This window comes from Ambystoma mexicanum, chromosome 1p (assembly GCF_040938575.1).
Source record: "Ambystoma mexicanum isolate Mex_15411 chromosome 1p, UKY_AmexF1_1, whole genome shotgun sequence".
NCBI classification, from domain to species: Eukaryota; Metazoa; Chordata; class Amphibia; order Caudata; family Ambystomatidae; genus Ambystoma; species Ambystoma mexicanum.
In genome coordinates, this window is record NC_090921.1 from 1319056318 (window position 1) to 1319072502 (window position 16185).

The following is a 16185-nucleotide window of genomic DNA, read 5'->3' on the forward strand; positions in this document are numbered from 1 at the left end:
TCCGACGTGTGGTGCTGCTTCGTGTTGTTTCGCTCGCCATCACAACTTCACAGTTATCAAGGACGCATTTCTTCTTTTGATGGGAGTATTGGCTACGCGTGTTTTTCTGCATCGCGCTAGTCAGACGGTGAGTCGCACACCCTATTTTTCCCACTGCGGGTGCCCCTGTGTATCGCACCCATTTTCTAGGTCATAGTAGCCTGCGTGTCCCACGCGTACGCGTTATTCATGTTACTGGGTGCCATTGCCTACTGCGGGAGGTTGATTCCATGCACGTAGGTTGCAGGGTTGCGTGCACGGTTTTACTGCAGTTTTGGGGTGCCTGAGCGTTGCGTGACCCATCACTACATCACCGGGGTCACATACAGCCTTGCAGGTGCAGGGGGGCTGTTAACATCTTGCTTCCCAGCCCCTTCACCCCAATTGCCCAGGTCAATTGTGGTGTACACCTCCCATTGGCACTACTCCATCTGTGCCGGCACTACTAAATCTGTGCCATGGTTGGGAGGACACCAAAGGTGAGCGGCGCCTCAGCTGGGTGTACTCCTCGTGGCGGGTGTGGTCGGGGACGTGGCCGTGGTGACCAGGGAGTAGGGGGACTCCAGGGTGTCCAGGGCGGCCACAGAGGGGGAAGAGGCAGGGGTGCGCCACTTGAGCACAATGTTGTGCCATGTGTTGGTGCAGTCATGCCACCAACCCCTGTGGTTCCGGGGGATGCAGCTTCTCCATCTGGCACTGGTGCCCGTGTGACCCGGCAGTCCATTCCATCGACTGCCACGGGCCCAAGGGTAGTGGTAGCTGCAGGTGCAGCTGTGGACACCGCCACTCAGGCTCAGGGTCTGCCAGTGCAGGCTGTGTTGGCATTTGAGGAGCCCTTGGTAGATTTCCAACAGGCCAGCAGGGAAACCATAGGGGCACGCAGGGCTGCTCTGACCAAGACACGTGTCCCTTGGGCAGTTATGTCATCTGCTGCCCCGAACAGCCGGATGTTGGCAAGTGCAGGGGCAGATGCACCCAACAACACCCCGGTTGTCAGTCTGCCAACCAGGACCGTTGTGGTCAATGACACTGCCACAGCGGATGTTGCTGCGCAGGGTCCATTAGAGGGCACCCAGATGCCACTGACACAAGTCAGGCCTTTGGTCTTCCCTCTACCTGCCACTCCTTTGGCTCAATCCACCGAACCCATTGGCCATAATGGTCAGGGCGGCATTAGCCAGCCAGGGTCTGCGCCACAGTCCAAGAGGAGGAAGGTTGCACCTGCAGCACGGGCTGGGACCCCACACACAGCCACGACCTCCTGCACGTCGAGGAAGAAGCCTTTCTGCAAGCATAAACTGGACTTCCTCGTGGACTACGTGCGGGACCACAGCCGTGACATGGTAGTGGGTGCCAATAGTCAGACTACAGCTGCCCACCGTGACACCCACTGGAAGCATGTTGCGGAACATGTCAGTTCATTCTGCCATGAGGTGCGCACGGCGCAAGAGTGCAAAAAGCATTGGAATGACCTCAAACGCAGCGCTAAGGCTAAGCGTGCCTCAAATTTCAACTTGACTCTGTTGACTGGCGGTGGGCCTGCACCAGAGGAGGAAGAGCTCACTCCGCATGAGGCACTCGTTGCGGAGTTCATACCACCTGAATTGGTTGAAGGAGTGGGAGAGATGCTGGACTTTGATGCCCAGTCCAGTGAGTGTTGATCCGTGTTTGTTGAGGACGTGTGTGTTTCACTTGTGGGATGTGTTGTGCATGATTGCCACTACATGTGACGTGTACATGGTTCTGATGTGTAAGTAATGCAATGCTTCCATGAGGCATGTCTGCTCTGCTGGATGGTGGACATGTGGAGCAGACGGGGACTGTCCGCATCACCACTATTGCACCCTACTCACATGCTGGTTACAAGTATGCCCCTCCGGTCCATGTTCCAGCTCACTGGCCCTTCTGCATGTGGTGTGGGTTGACCTTCCTCTCAGCCCAGGCACAATGTCATTGCATGACTGACGTGCATGTCTCCTCTGCCTGCATGCGGGGACTCCATGTAGGCATGCTCCCTTGCCCCTCCTCTGCCACTCTGCACCCCAGTTCCACCTTTGCACTGGTCTGCTTCAATCTTGCCAATGTGTACTTTCCTGTTCATGCGTCCTGTGTACATCCTAACTTCCAGCGTACAATCTGCCAGACATATGCCGTGTGGTACAGCCTAAGTACTTGATGCAGGGTATCTCACTTGTACTGTGCATAGGTCAGATGTCCCGCAGGGACATGAGTGCCCATTCATGCTCCATGTGCATTGCACGCATGCCCCTACGTGTCCTTGACTGGATGATCACTATAATACAAGTCCTGGGTGACATACATTGCATGGCATCTCATCAGCGTTCCCATGCCAACTGTGGCTCAGTACTGCGTTGCACACATGTTTAGGGTCTGACAATCTGTGTGGCTCACAGGCCTCAGCCTGTTTAATGGCCAATGACTCTGTCCGACTGTTTTAGTGTCTTCTTCACACGTGGGTGGCCTCCAGAGTTTTCATCATGTGTCCTGCTTACTGTCCCATCATCATTTGCAGTGTTGTCACTTGAATCACATTAAGCTGTTGATGCCAGTCAACACTGCCTGTCAATACACAGGTGTATGGTCAGCCTTTTAATACCATGCTAGGCATCCCTGCTTTTGTACTTGGGTGTAGGGGTGCTTGGCTTGTAGATATGCTACTCATTGAATGCACAGTGCACGTGATGCCTGAATTTGACCTTGCACTGCCTTCACATTTCCTGACACACACCATGGAGACCTTGTACATGTAGGTAGTGAGTGGCGTACACATTTTCTGAACTGCATAGACCCACTTCTATGCAAACTGCCACCTTTCAACAGGTCTGATCACAGAAGCAATTCAAAGTTGACCCAGCATGCATGCCAGGTTCTATGTTGTGTGTCACATATCTGTCTGATGTGTTTGTTGTCGGTGTGTGTGTTGTGTGCTTCTGACATGTGTGGTGACCTTTTTTCTCTCTATTTTTCAGGTGATGACGCAATGGAGGCGGAGGATGGTGTTGTCATGCCAGACACAGGGTTGTTACCACTACATCAACCCGGCACAAGTGGGGGTCGTGGGGTGGTAGGCCACGAAAACCCCCAAGTGCTACAGTCCATCTTGTCTCTGGCTGCCTATGAGTCCAGCCTTGATGACGACTCTGACGTCCATGTCGAGTTGGACGAGCATCAAGTCCATGTGTCAGGGGTGAGTGATTCTGGTGTGGACACTCCTCTGTCCGCGACACCTGCACTGAGGGATCAGACAGTCTTGGTTCCTCCGCCCGTGGTGGATTGGGACGCAGGGTCACCCTCCACACCAGTCACTGATGTGCCTGGGACATCACGTTGACGGGGGCATGTAGTCGTGCAGCGGTGGGCGGTGCCAACACAGCGAGGACACCCGGTCCTTGGGTCCCGCAGGGGTCAAGCCCAGCAACGCGGTCGCCGTGCGCAACCGCAGTATGCTGAGTGGGAGCAAGACATGACTGCCAATTCAGAACGACAGGGGTCAGCAATGGAGAACATCGCTGAGAGCATGGAGCGTGTGGCCCAATCTGTGCTCCCCCCTGCTAGACAGGTGCTTCTCCAGCAGCAGGCGGCACGGTCCACGGCCCGCTCACTCAGGCTGGGCATGGCGGCCTCAGACAGGGCACGCCAGGCTAAAATGTCGTCTCTGCGTAAAGCAATTGCTGCTCACACAGAGGCGCACATGGATGCCCTGAGGGAGGAGTATGGTTCCCTCAAATCCACTCTGGGTGTCCTTATGATGTCCCAGAGGCAGCGGGCAGAGGAGAGGTTTGCACAGCTTGAGCGTACCATCTCGGCTGAGCTACAGGCTTGCCGTGAGGTGCAGTGGTTGTCCAGCCAGGCCTTGCAGGAGGAACTCCGTGTTACACGTGCTACCTTGCAAGAGGAAGCACATGTATCACGTGAGGTTCTGCATGCAGACCTACGTCACATCGCCACACAGAACCAGGCTCACCCGTCCGGCAGACTTGCTGCCGATGAGGGGAAAGCTGCGGCTAGGCGTGGCCAGGCTACTGTGCCACGTCCTCCTTTCCAGGATGAGCCAGACTCGGACGACCATCTATCTCCCACATAGGTCGGGCTGTGCAGGCGTTGAGCACATGGAGGTTTTTTTTTGGCTCAGCATCATCGCATGTGGGTGTTGAGCAGCACCAGGTACCTCCCCCTTCTTGGGTGCCTCCCCTCCCCCGGGTCGAATGTGGCCATTTTTGATTTTTCTTTTAGTTTAGTTAGTTAAGTTTCTGTTTGATAGTTAGTTTAATTAGGTAATGTAGGTTTTTCATAGTTAGTGTAATTAGTTAATATAGTTTAAAATTGCTTGTCTATTGTGCTTTCATGTGATGGTGCGGTGCTTTGTGGCTTTTGAAAGCATCCACTGTCTGTTCCAGCTGGGCCCTTCAGGCTTGTCTTGTGTATGTGTTTGCTGCTTGGGGTCCTTGACTCACATATGCCACTCCTGCCTCCCTTATCCATGGGCTCGCAAGGATGGTTCGGTGTGACAGCCTATTACTCAAGGGCTTTGGACTGTCATATCTGTGGCATGTCTGGTGCTGTGTAACTTGTGTTAACACCCCTAGTGGGGATGATTGTGGTGTTATTGACCACTGTTCAGCTTTTGCTAGATGGGGTGTTTCATGATTAATGTGTACATTCATTGCTATGCATTGTGTAGTGTGTTTCTTATCTTTACTGTACATGTGCTTGTTGCAATTCATGCCGTAGATAGTCTGTTCCACACTTTGGATGTGAAAGACGGACTGATGGTGTGATTTCTGATGTAAGTCTCTGACATGGTCCAGTAATGAGATGCCTGAAGAGACACACACAGATGACTTTAAAGCATTAATCATGTGTTTCATGCCCTTTCTGCAAGGGGATGAGCCTCCAGACCACCTTTGCCAGCAGACATGGCCCATTGGACGTCTGAATTCTGGACACGTTTGTTGGTGCCCACATGCACATGTGTGCGCAAGCAGAGGCACAGGGATTGCAGACCTACATCCTAGAACTGCTGATGTGTTCCAAGGAACTCCAGACAAGGTGAGCAGCACAGGGGGGCCACAACACAGCAAAGCTTCCACCAGGCCAGTTGCACATGCAGGCTTAGTAGCAGCACTCAGGCTGAGCTTGGACGAATATTGGTGTTGAAGCACACAATACAGCTCACATGTGTTGTTGGACTGATGGCTGTTGGTTGTAAGGTTGTCTGGGGCACCTGCAGGGGCACTGGCACATACCCTCCGGTCCACCATAGGCCTTTGAGGCACTTGTATCACCCATGTGGCCTTCCGAGACATGGAAAGGAGCAGCTCACAGGGACATACAGCAAGGGACAGACTCGGGTGCAGTGCATTTAACTTCCATGTACATTTTGAAACATGCACTGCCTATTTTTTTTCGGTCAAGGTGGGACACGACTTTTTCTGAAGTCATACCTTGCTATATGCGTCTGTCTGCTTACCCAGGGAACATTGCATGTTGTGTGAATCGTGACACATTGGTGTTCCATTTGCCATGCACCCACCGGCGCCTGACTTACTGCATTGACTGTGTATGAACCATCACAGGGGGAATGTTACATATGGGTACGAAGCATCCACACCAGATTGTCTGTTTGTAGAGTAGTTTGTTGCTATGGGGCATATTTGGTGGTGTGTTTTGTGTTATGGGCACGCACAGATTATTAACTGTGGCTCTCTTTGCAGCATTGAAGTGCTCCTGTAACCGGACCTGAGAGTGCGCAGGCAGGAGGCCAGCACACAAAACCAGAGCTAAGTGTCTTGTTGTTTTTCTTTCAAACTGCTCTGCATAGGCTTGCTGGGGGGTGCACTAATGCATGGATGAATGTGTAATTCAATTTGGTATGTTTTTTCCCCTAATCACCCGGAGTCCTATCCAATTCTAAACCCTGTACCCTCTACCCGGTGTTCCTGCTTCCCGTACCTATCCAACCAACGTTCCCTAACCCTCTTTCCCCGCTGGGGTTGCGGATGCCTGTGTAAGCCCCAAACCTGCATGCGCCAAAACCCTAGAGGGGGTGGTTGGTTTGTGCCACTCCTAAGCCTGGACTCCAGAAGGCCATGACAATGATGTACAAGTTTGTTCGGATTGTGTATGTGTTCATGCAGGTAGTACATTTTCGTGCATTCCCTACTTTCATGTGTCATTCCTCCTCCCCTCTCCTGCCACTCATTCCAGTTATCCAGTGTGCCAACGCCTGTCCCGACTGCATATCCCTGACCCTCCTTCCCCACCAGGGTCTCAGAGGCCTGTGTGAGTTTGACCTTGCAGGCACCCGGGCCACGGTGGGGGTGGTTTGTTCGTGCCACTCCTGCGCCTGTACACGGGACCTGTGACAGTACACATCCGTTCGTGGTGCATCATTCTATGTTATGTACCACACATGGTTCACATCCTGTTGTGACATTGTTTTAGTGTGCTACCTTGGTTGTTACATCATTGTGGTAGTACTTGGCCTTTGTGAGGTACTGCTACGTCAAGTCATCTACTGGAGGCTATTCTGGTTAGTTTTTCTGCCTTGGATTTTGTGATTTTGCAAATGAAGGTGGACTCTGAGGGTGCAGGCACCTTTTTACACACAAGGTGGGAGATGGTGACGAAGGGGAAGGGTGATCCTGTGGCCAGGTGAAATTGAGGGTTGAAGGCTCCATGACCCAGGTGCAGTTGTTCAGTGGGTCATGGTCATTTGTGAGGGAGGGGGGGTATTTTGTCGTTGATAGTTACCTTGCCCTGCAGTGTGATGGGAACCCTGACATTGTAATTTTGGTATCCTATGTACATGTTGTGTTCTGCTGATCAATGCCTGTTCATGTGTTGTGTTTACCTTTCAGGTGTGAGGGGATAATTGTGGTTTGACATGCTGGGGTGTACACATGGTGAATGTTCACATGTGATGTGCAGAGGACACTGATGGTCACTTGATTGCACATGCATATGTTGAGTGCATGTCCTTACTGACCCACACACTCGCACTAAGATGCACTACATGTACAACCACCCTTGGATATCCACGTGTACACTCTGTTTGCCTTCTGGTGCCCACTGTGTCCCTGCAGCACATGTTCTGTGACCAATTATGGATCCTGTACATGCCTAATTTGCTTTTTGATGTGGATTGTCGCTTAGATGTGATGCTCAGGGTGTGCATTACACACAATAGCTGTTCACTGTGCTGTGCGCTGAGCAGTGTGTTGCAGGAGTTGGACACAGCACACAGAAGCTGCAGTGTTGATTTTGCAATGCACAATGTGCATGTAGACAGGCATTTATTGTTATGTTACGTCACCAACTTTTGTAATGCATTTGGGAATGACTTATTTTGGGTGGGAGGTTGTTGGTCAGTCATTTCATCTGATTCCATGTCAGGCATCATTGCCTGATGCCACTGTACATTTTTGACATGGCAATGTGTACCTTATTGGTACTGTGTTGGTTTATGGCTATTGCTTGCCATGTCATGTTGTGGTTTGGGAGGGTTTGAGTGACATAAGAGTGATGGTCATGGCCTGTTTTGCAGGTGTGTGTGATTCACACCTTGCATGTCAGGGTCAGCCGCTTCTCGAAGCAACGAGCTGGGGGTAGATCTCTCTCCGCGGCAGGGGCCTCCCTCTGGAACAGCCTTCCTGCCTCCCTGGAACTTGAGGAGAACCATCTCCCGTTCCGGAAGCACCTCATAACCTTCCTCTTTGCTTCTGCTTTCTCTCTCCCTCTCCCTTGCTAAATTCTTCACTGAAACTGCACTGGATCTGCACCTGGGCCACTCTCACCGACCTCGGTCCCTGGCCCAGCCACTCTCCACTTGCACTGCCTCCCTGGCAACCCCTGCACTGCGGGACTGTCTCTCTATCCCTACAGCCCCCCCTTCCCAGCACTTTTTCTGCACTTACCTTTGCAGTTGCCACCAGCTGGCCTATTTATTTGTTTTTTATTCCACTTACCCTGTACTGCACTCTCCCCTCCCCCTCCCCTTCCCCTTTCACTTTTCCCTTCCCCGTACCCCTGCACTTGTGCAATCTAAATGACACCTGGCCTAGTAGTATCGTTGTCTGTTTTCCCTTGTTCCCCCCTCCCTGCCTCGTTGCACCTTGAAACACTTGTGTATAGGCACGTTACAAATGCCATATCATGTCATGTCATATGTCATATGTGTGCCTTTTGGTCACACAGGATAGCTTGTGTTTAAGTAGCTAGGGATGCAGACAATGTGGCACTTCCATGGCAACAATCTCAGGGTGGTAAGGTTGTGACAGTTGACTGTCTCTTTGTCATCATCGATTGTCACCTGGTATGTGCCAGGCCTGTGTGCACTCCGCAGGGGTGGCAGTTTAGGTGAAAAATGTGGCCACAAGCTGAGTCCGGGCTTCCTCGCCACGTGCCCTGTCCCCTCCCATGGGCAGCACCTGTGCCTGTGGTTGGGGATGTGGGGGCACCACCATGTCCACTGGTACGCCCTGCCGTGTTGCAACATTGTGCAGGACACATGCTGCCACAATGATCCTGCACACTACTGGGGGTGCATAGAGTAACTGCCCGCCAGAGCGGTCAAGGGAGCGGAAACGTGACTTGAGCACTCCAAATGTGCGCTCCACTATGGCCCTGGTTGCAATATGGGCGGCGTTGTATCTTACCTGGGGTGGTGTGGTGGGGTTCTGGATTGGCGTCATCATGTGGTTGCTCAGAGGGTAGGCACTGTCCCCTGGGGAGGTGTAAATGGTTGTGATTATTGGGGTTTGTGTATTTGTGTGTGTGTGTGACATGCATGCATGTGCAAAGGCATTTGTACTCACCTAGGAGCCATGTGTCGCCATGCTGCCCAGCTTCCAGGGCCCGGCTCAAGGCGGACATTCCGTATGTGAAACTGTCATGGGTGGAGCCAGGGTAGTTTGCATAGACAGAGGTGATGATTCCCTTTTCATCGCATACCACCTGTACATTGATGGAATGCCAGTGTTTGCGGTTTCGGTAGATGTGCTCAGTGGCCCTAGGTGGAAGGAGGGCCACATGGGTGCAATCTATGGCACCGAGCACTTTGGGGAAGTGTGCCACCCTGTAAAAATCCAGGACAACGGCTTGCCTTTCTGCGGGGGTTCTGGGCATGTATATGTGACTGCAGACTGAGGGGCACGCTGTCATGATTGCCAGTACCTGGTGTAGGCAGCGTGACTGCGTGGCCTGTGAGACCCCCCCTACTATGGCAGTAGTCCGCTGAAATGACCCAGTGGCCAAGAAATGCAGGAAATTGAGCACCTTTCTGCAAGGGGCTCAATGCTTGGGAGCAAAGGGTGGGGGATGTAAGGTCATCTTCCCACTCCCTGACCAGGTCTAGGATGATATGGGGTGGAAACCTATACCTGCCGTAGACCTGGTCGTCAGGCATCCCAAAAAGGCTTGTCCGTGGTGCGAAAATGCGTGCCCTGGCTATTCTCCTCCTCCTGCGGTGTCCCACGATCAGTGCTGCGACAAATGGGGCATTCATTGTAGCTGTATATATATGTTTGTTGTTTGCGTGCACTTTTATACTGTGCGCGGGGACGCTTCCGCCTGCCTTCCTGTAGCAGACGCGTTGGCACCTGTGTGCGTCTTTTGCCGTGCGCGGGTTTCCCGTATTCGAATCCATGAATACGGGTTGTTCGCGTGCGTGTGGGCGTTCCATGTAGTTCCCTGCAGTACTTCCCCAGTTACGCCTTCTTTTTCACACGTTATTCCCCAATCTGTGTGTTACGCCCACTGTTCCGCCCACTTTGGTTATGTGCACCGCGCTATGTGCGCTTTTGCTGTGCGTGTAGCGCACGCCATGTGTGCCCGCATGCACCGTGGCAGGTTTGGCGCATGGACAGTGGGAAACACGCGCAGCGTCTTCCTTGAATCGCACGCGTGCGCGTGCGCTGGGTTTCTCATGCTTGCGCCACCTTGCGCCTGCTTGCGCTGGGATTTTCGGCGCACGTTTGCTCCGTGAATCAACCCCTTAGTATATGTGGATTACACACACTCAAAATAAATGTACAGATCCTTTACAAAATGTACATGGAAAAGTAGAGTATGTACATTATGCATGCTTGTTATAAATGTACAACTTCTAGACAAAATATACATTGACATGTACAGTAGGTACATAACAAACACACAGAATAAATGTACAGCTTCTATACAAAATGTACACGGACATGTGATTATGTACATCACTCACGTAATAGGTACATTACACATGCTCAGAATGAATATACAACTTCTATACACAATGTACAAGGACATGTAGAGTGTGTACATTACACACACTCAGAATACATGTAGAGCCTCTGTAAAGAATGTACACAGCCATGTAAAGTGTGTACAATACATATGCTCAGAATGAATTTACTGATTATATACAAAATGCACATTGACATTTACAGTATTTACATTACACACACTTAGAAATAATGTACAGCTTCTATGCAAACTGTACATTGACAGGAACTTTATGTTCATTACACACACTCAAAATGTACATCTTGTATACAACACTTTGATGAACATGTATTGTTTGTATCTCATGCATGCTCAGAATGAATGTGCAGCGTCTTTACAAAATGTACACATACATGTAGATGTAGATTATGTACATTATGATCACCCAGAATGAATATACAGCTTTTATCAAACTGTACACAGACATGTAGAGTATGTACATTATGCAGACACTCAGAATACATTTACAACTTCTATATTGAATGTACATAGACAGGTACAGCATGTACATTATGCAGGCTTATTATGAATGTAGAACATTTTTACAAAATGTACACAGGCCTGTAGAGTATGCACATTACAAACACTCTGAATAGATAAATGTACAACATCTGTGCAAAATGTACACTGGCACACACAGTATGTACATCACTTCCGCTCAGAATGAATGTATAGAATTTTCACACTTACATGAACATGAATACATACATTATGCACACTCAGAATGCATGCGCGGCGTCTATACAAAATGTGCATGGACATGTAGAGTTTGTATGTTACATACACGCAAAGAGAATGTACACAAAATAAACAAGATGTCCACGGATATATAGAGTATGTACAGTATGCATACTTAGAAGCAATGAACAGCTCATATAGAAAATGTACACTGACACGTCGAGTATGTACATTACACATGCAGAGAATGAATGTACAGCATCTATACAAAATGTTTTCGGATATGTAATGCACACTCAGTATGAATATGCAACATCTATGCAAAATGTATATGGACATGCACAGTATGTACATTAGACAACTTGAAGTATAAAAACACACTCCACACCACCACAAATCAAAAACAATGATGTAACTGTAAAAATAAGTAAGGAAATTAGATTATTTAAAAATAAAATGTGTTACAAAAGAGTTAAGGTTAAACCAACAAAAACTTAAAGTCTACAAACATTAAAAATAATAATGATTTCTTAATGTATATTGAGTCCTGGAAGGTGGGAGCTTCAGAGACCAATAAGATGCAGCCCCAGGGTTACCCATGCCCAGCTTTTAAGGGCCACACAATGGGCTACTTCCCCCCTCCCCACTGTGGGTGAATTGATGGTAGATGCTCAGGTTCAGGTTCTCAGCAGCCTGACACTACAGCTACCAGTAGTGCTTACTGCAAAATTAACACTGATTTAGAATACCTGCACTGGCTGAAAGCTGCAAGTTAAGACTGCCTGCCTGATGAGGAGATGAGTACTGAATACATTTGGAGAAGATCGAGTAGATGAGTGGCATACTGAGCAGGGATCCAGAGTGAGACCCTCCCTCCAGATTTGTTAATCTTTATATATTGGAGTACTGGAAGTGGGAGCTCCAGACTCCAATAAGGTGCTGCTCCAGGGTTACTCATGCCCAGATCTGGAGTCCCACACTGTGGGCTTCTTACCCCCGCCCCTACTATGGGTGAATTGATGGGAGTTGAGTGGGTTCCCTGCAGCATCACACTACAGCTACCAGAAGTCCTTGCTGCAAAATTACCATCTATTGAGAACACCTTTACTGTCTGAAAGCTGAAAGTTAAGACTGTCTACCTGAGAAGGTGATGAGCACTGAAAACATTTGGAGGAGAGGATCTAGTAGCTCAGAGGCATGCTGAGCTGGGAACCAGTGTTCCCCTTTCTCCTGTTTTGTTAATCTGTAAGGAGTCCTTTAAGGGGGGAGCTCCAGACTTCAATAGGGTGCTGAACCAGGGTTACTCATGTCCAGCTTTGGAGTGCCACACTGTGGACTACTCCCCCCACCACACTGTGGGTGAATTGATGGGTGTTGAGCAGGTTCCCTGGAGTCTGACACAATAGCTACCAAACGTCCTTGCTGCAAAATAAACATCTGTTGAGAACACCTTCACTGGGTGAACGCTTCAAGTTAAGACTGCCTCCCTGATGAGGTGATAAACACCAAAAATGTTTGGAGGAGAAGATCAAGTAGATGAGAGGCATACAGATCAGGTAACCAAAGTGCATCTTTCCCTCCTGTTTTGTTAATATATAGATTCATTGAAAAAGCTTTGTTAAACCGACATTATGGTTAGGCTGCACAAATAATAACCTATGAAATTCACAGAAAAAACATTGTCAGAGGGATGTTATGGTTAAGATGTACTAATAGAAAACCATGAAATTCACTGAAATAACTTTGTTGTAGGGATGTTATGGTTAAGTTGCACTAATAACAACTTATGAAATTAATTGAAAAAAACGCTGTTAAAGGGAAGTTATGGTTGCAAGGTAAAATCAGAACACCAAAGAAATTTACCAGTTATGGTAAGCTATACAACCATAACTCTCACCACCGCCATGCACTGCTAAAACTAACACTCAGGACATCAAAGATGCCATCTCAAATGTCATCCCTTTAATAAAGTATAGTTTGCAGATTCTTCAAATGGCACCAGAGTTACAAGCCATCCAAAAATGTTGGGAGCCCCCTCTAACATTGCCTCCCTTGAATAAACAGCACAAAACTTTGCACACACTTTCAAAGTCGGGTCTATAATATGTTTGCACAAATGTGTACAGATTTGTCAAATGGCACCAAAGTTACAAGTCATACAAAAATGTCGGGACTCCCCTGTAATTTTGCCTTTTCTTGAAGAAACAGCACAAAACCTTGCCCACACATTCAAAGTTGGGTCTATAATATGTTTTCAAACATTTGTGGAGATTCATCAAACAGCATCAAAGTTATAAGTCATCCAAAACGTTAAGATCCCCAATCTAATTTAGCCCCTTCTAGACAAAATGGCATACAAATTTGCAACAATTTTCAAAATTAAGTATACAGTTCTATTACAAAACTACGTGCAGTTTCTTTGAACGGCGCCACAATTATGAGCCATCTAATATCCATCTGTTAACTGCTTTTCACCGACCCTGTAATGCACACTTATGCATAGATGTCCTTGAATATTTGTCAAGTTCCCAAACATCACAGTTCATGGACATTGGAGAAGAAAGAACACCAGATTTTGGGTTTTCTTTCTGGATGAATCCCATTAAATCCTCACCAGCTCTCATTCCCCCAGAGATTGTTTCATTTGGTTGACACGTGTCATTTTGTGTTTTTGACTTTGTGTTTTCCACAATGTTTGCAGACTATAGGCGCAGTTCGCAAATCCAACCTGGAGCCCATTTCGAAATGTTTGGAACACCTTTTTAATTGAGCAATCAGCAGGCAAGTATGATGTCCGCAAACGTTACGCAGCTCCCTGTTTGTCTCTGAGGAGTCCGTGTACTTCGAATCAGGAGGCAAGTTCGCGGACTGAACAGAGATATAACTTATTTGACCCACATTTTGGGAATCTTTTGAAAATCTACTGACTGAATCAACACTGAATGTGCAAAAGCATGCTTTCAGGACCAGGCTTCCATTCCACTTGCAAGTTTGGTGCAAATCCGTCCTGCAGTTTGGGCTGTAGCTGCGAACAAGCATTTGTTCCATTCATGTCTATCCAGATTTCAAAGTTTTTGGGACTCCCCAATAACTTTTCCCCAACTTGACGAAACTGCACGAAACTTCCAAAAATATTTCAGAGTTGGATGCATACTTTACTTGCACATTTTCATGACAATTTTTCAAAAAACGCCAAAAGTTTAAAGTCGCCCAAAAACGGCTCTTCCTATGGGTTTAGCAACTAAATCATAACTACTGCAGACCCTGTAATACATATATATAATATTCAGTAAAAAAACTTTGTTAAAGGAACGTTATGGTTCGAAGTAAAACAGAAAAATCCCAGAAATTCGCCAGTTATGGTAAACTAAGCAACCATAACTCGCGCCACCACCGTGCACTGCTAAAACTAACACCCAGGACTAACACCCAGGAGTATACAGTGTAGTAAAATGCACCCAATCATCACCTACGTGATAACGTTACTTGACGCAGAACCCGGAATAACAACACATCATCTCACAACACAGCGCGTTCTAATTTTGAATATAAAACCATACTTTAAAAGGAAATAGCAAAACTGTACAATTTGTAAAGTACTTTTATTTCACAATAAATGCTCCGAGAACATCCAGTGATTGCCATATTCAAGCAAATAGGTAATTTTTTCTTCGTTCTCGATCCACAAATGTTTATCATAAGTCATGCAATGTTTCTTTTGGGTATAAGAACGCATTGGACGCATTGTGAATCGCAAGCCTTTGGCATGAACTTGGCGCTAGGCCACCGTAAACAATGTCAAGTTGCTCCTTATCACTGGTACGGCGTACGGGCATGTGGTCCTGTGGCGATCGTCCCAAAAAAGTGTCACTGTGATCCACACATTCACGTGTATCTGTAGCTGACGGTTAAAAAAAACGTCAGTTGGTATCTGGAATCCATGACAATCGCAGAAAGCCAAGATGCAGAAATGTGTCTCAGTAGACAATCTTTATTACACTTTAAAATGTAACCATCAATTTGGCCCCCTGTTACAACTATTGATAAACACAGACGTGAAACAATGTGAACTCAGACAAAACAACGTGCAAAGTACTCTTCAGTTTGCTATAGAAGTTACTCTCTGGACTATGGTCAGCTCCAAATGGGATGCTGAGGCTAACACTGCAATCAGGGAGCAAGATAAAACCAAGAAGGACACACAGACGGAATTTTAATTAAATATTTGCATTGAATTACACGTTTGTGCAACCTGGGGGAACCCACTACTGGACTACACGCATCTCGATGCTGCAGTGCCCATGTTCCCAGAACAAAACAAACTATACACACAAGTTGTAATTGCGTGTTGTTGCAATATGCCACACCCAACAAACAATACAATGTAACCCACCAATAATGTCACCCAATGATAATTTGACTAGTTTGTGTATAAAATCGTCCAAAGTAAAACGTACATAATATTCAGCATTTCCATTCTATCGGCGTAACGTACACACTCCGTTCAGTTCAACAAATTTTCATAAAATAAAATTACATGTTCCTTTATCCAATTTTTGAATGGCAAACATTATCATATCTGAAAGTATTACATCCCTCCCTTCATGCACTTTTTTAGAATCCTCCCTTTGTTTCAAGGTCGAAAAACAATTGAACCTTATACTGTGTACCATGCGTGGGTTTCTCAGCTAGGAAACAAAAATTCAACGGCACTGATCTTCACTCAGAATGGGAGCTGATACCCCTTCAGGCCACAGTGGCATGACAAATATTTTTGAAAAACATATGAATTGTTTGCTACCATTCACCAATGCGGGTGACATTTCTACAGAGTTATTTTGTTCCTCTGGAGAATTTCCACTTTTCCACCGACTCCCACAGTCAGGCCACAACACCTGTCACCTAATCCCATCTCCTCTTCACACAGCAAATCACGTAAACATTTTTGAAAGGAGCAAGTCTCGAGCCCTGACAAAAAGGGGTCATATGAGAATGTCCGAGCAAACCCTGCTGCAACCCCCTCCGGCCACACTATGGACCCTGACCCCAATGACCGAAGTTATATATTAGTGGCTGTCGTGAGATACAAAGTGCCAAATTTTCCAATTAGGGCTTTAGACGACTGCATTAGCAGCTGAAAAACCAATAGTTTATTCAAAGTATGTGCTAAATGCTAAAAGTAATGTGTGG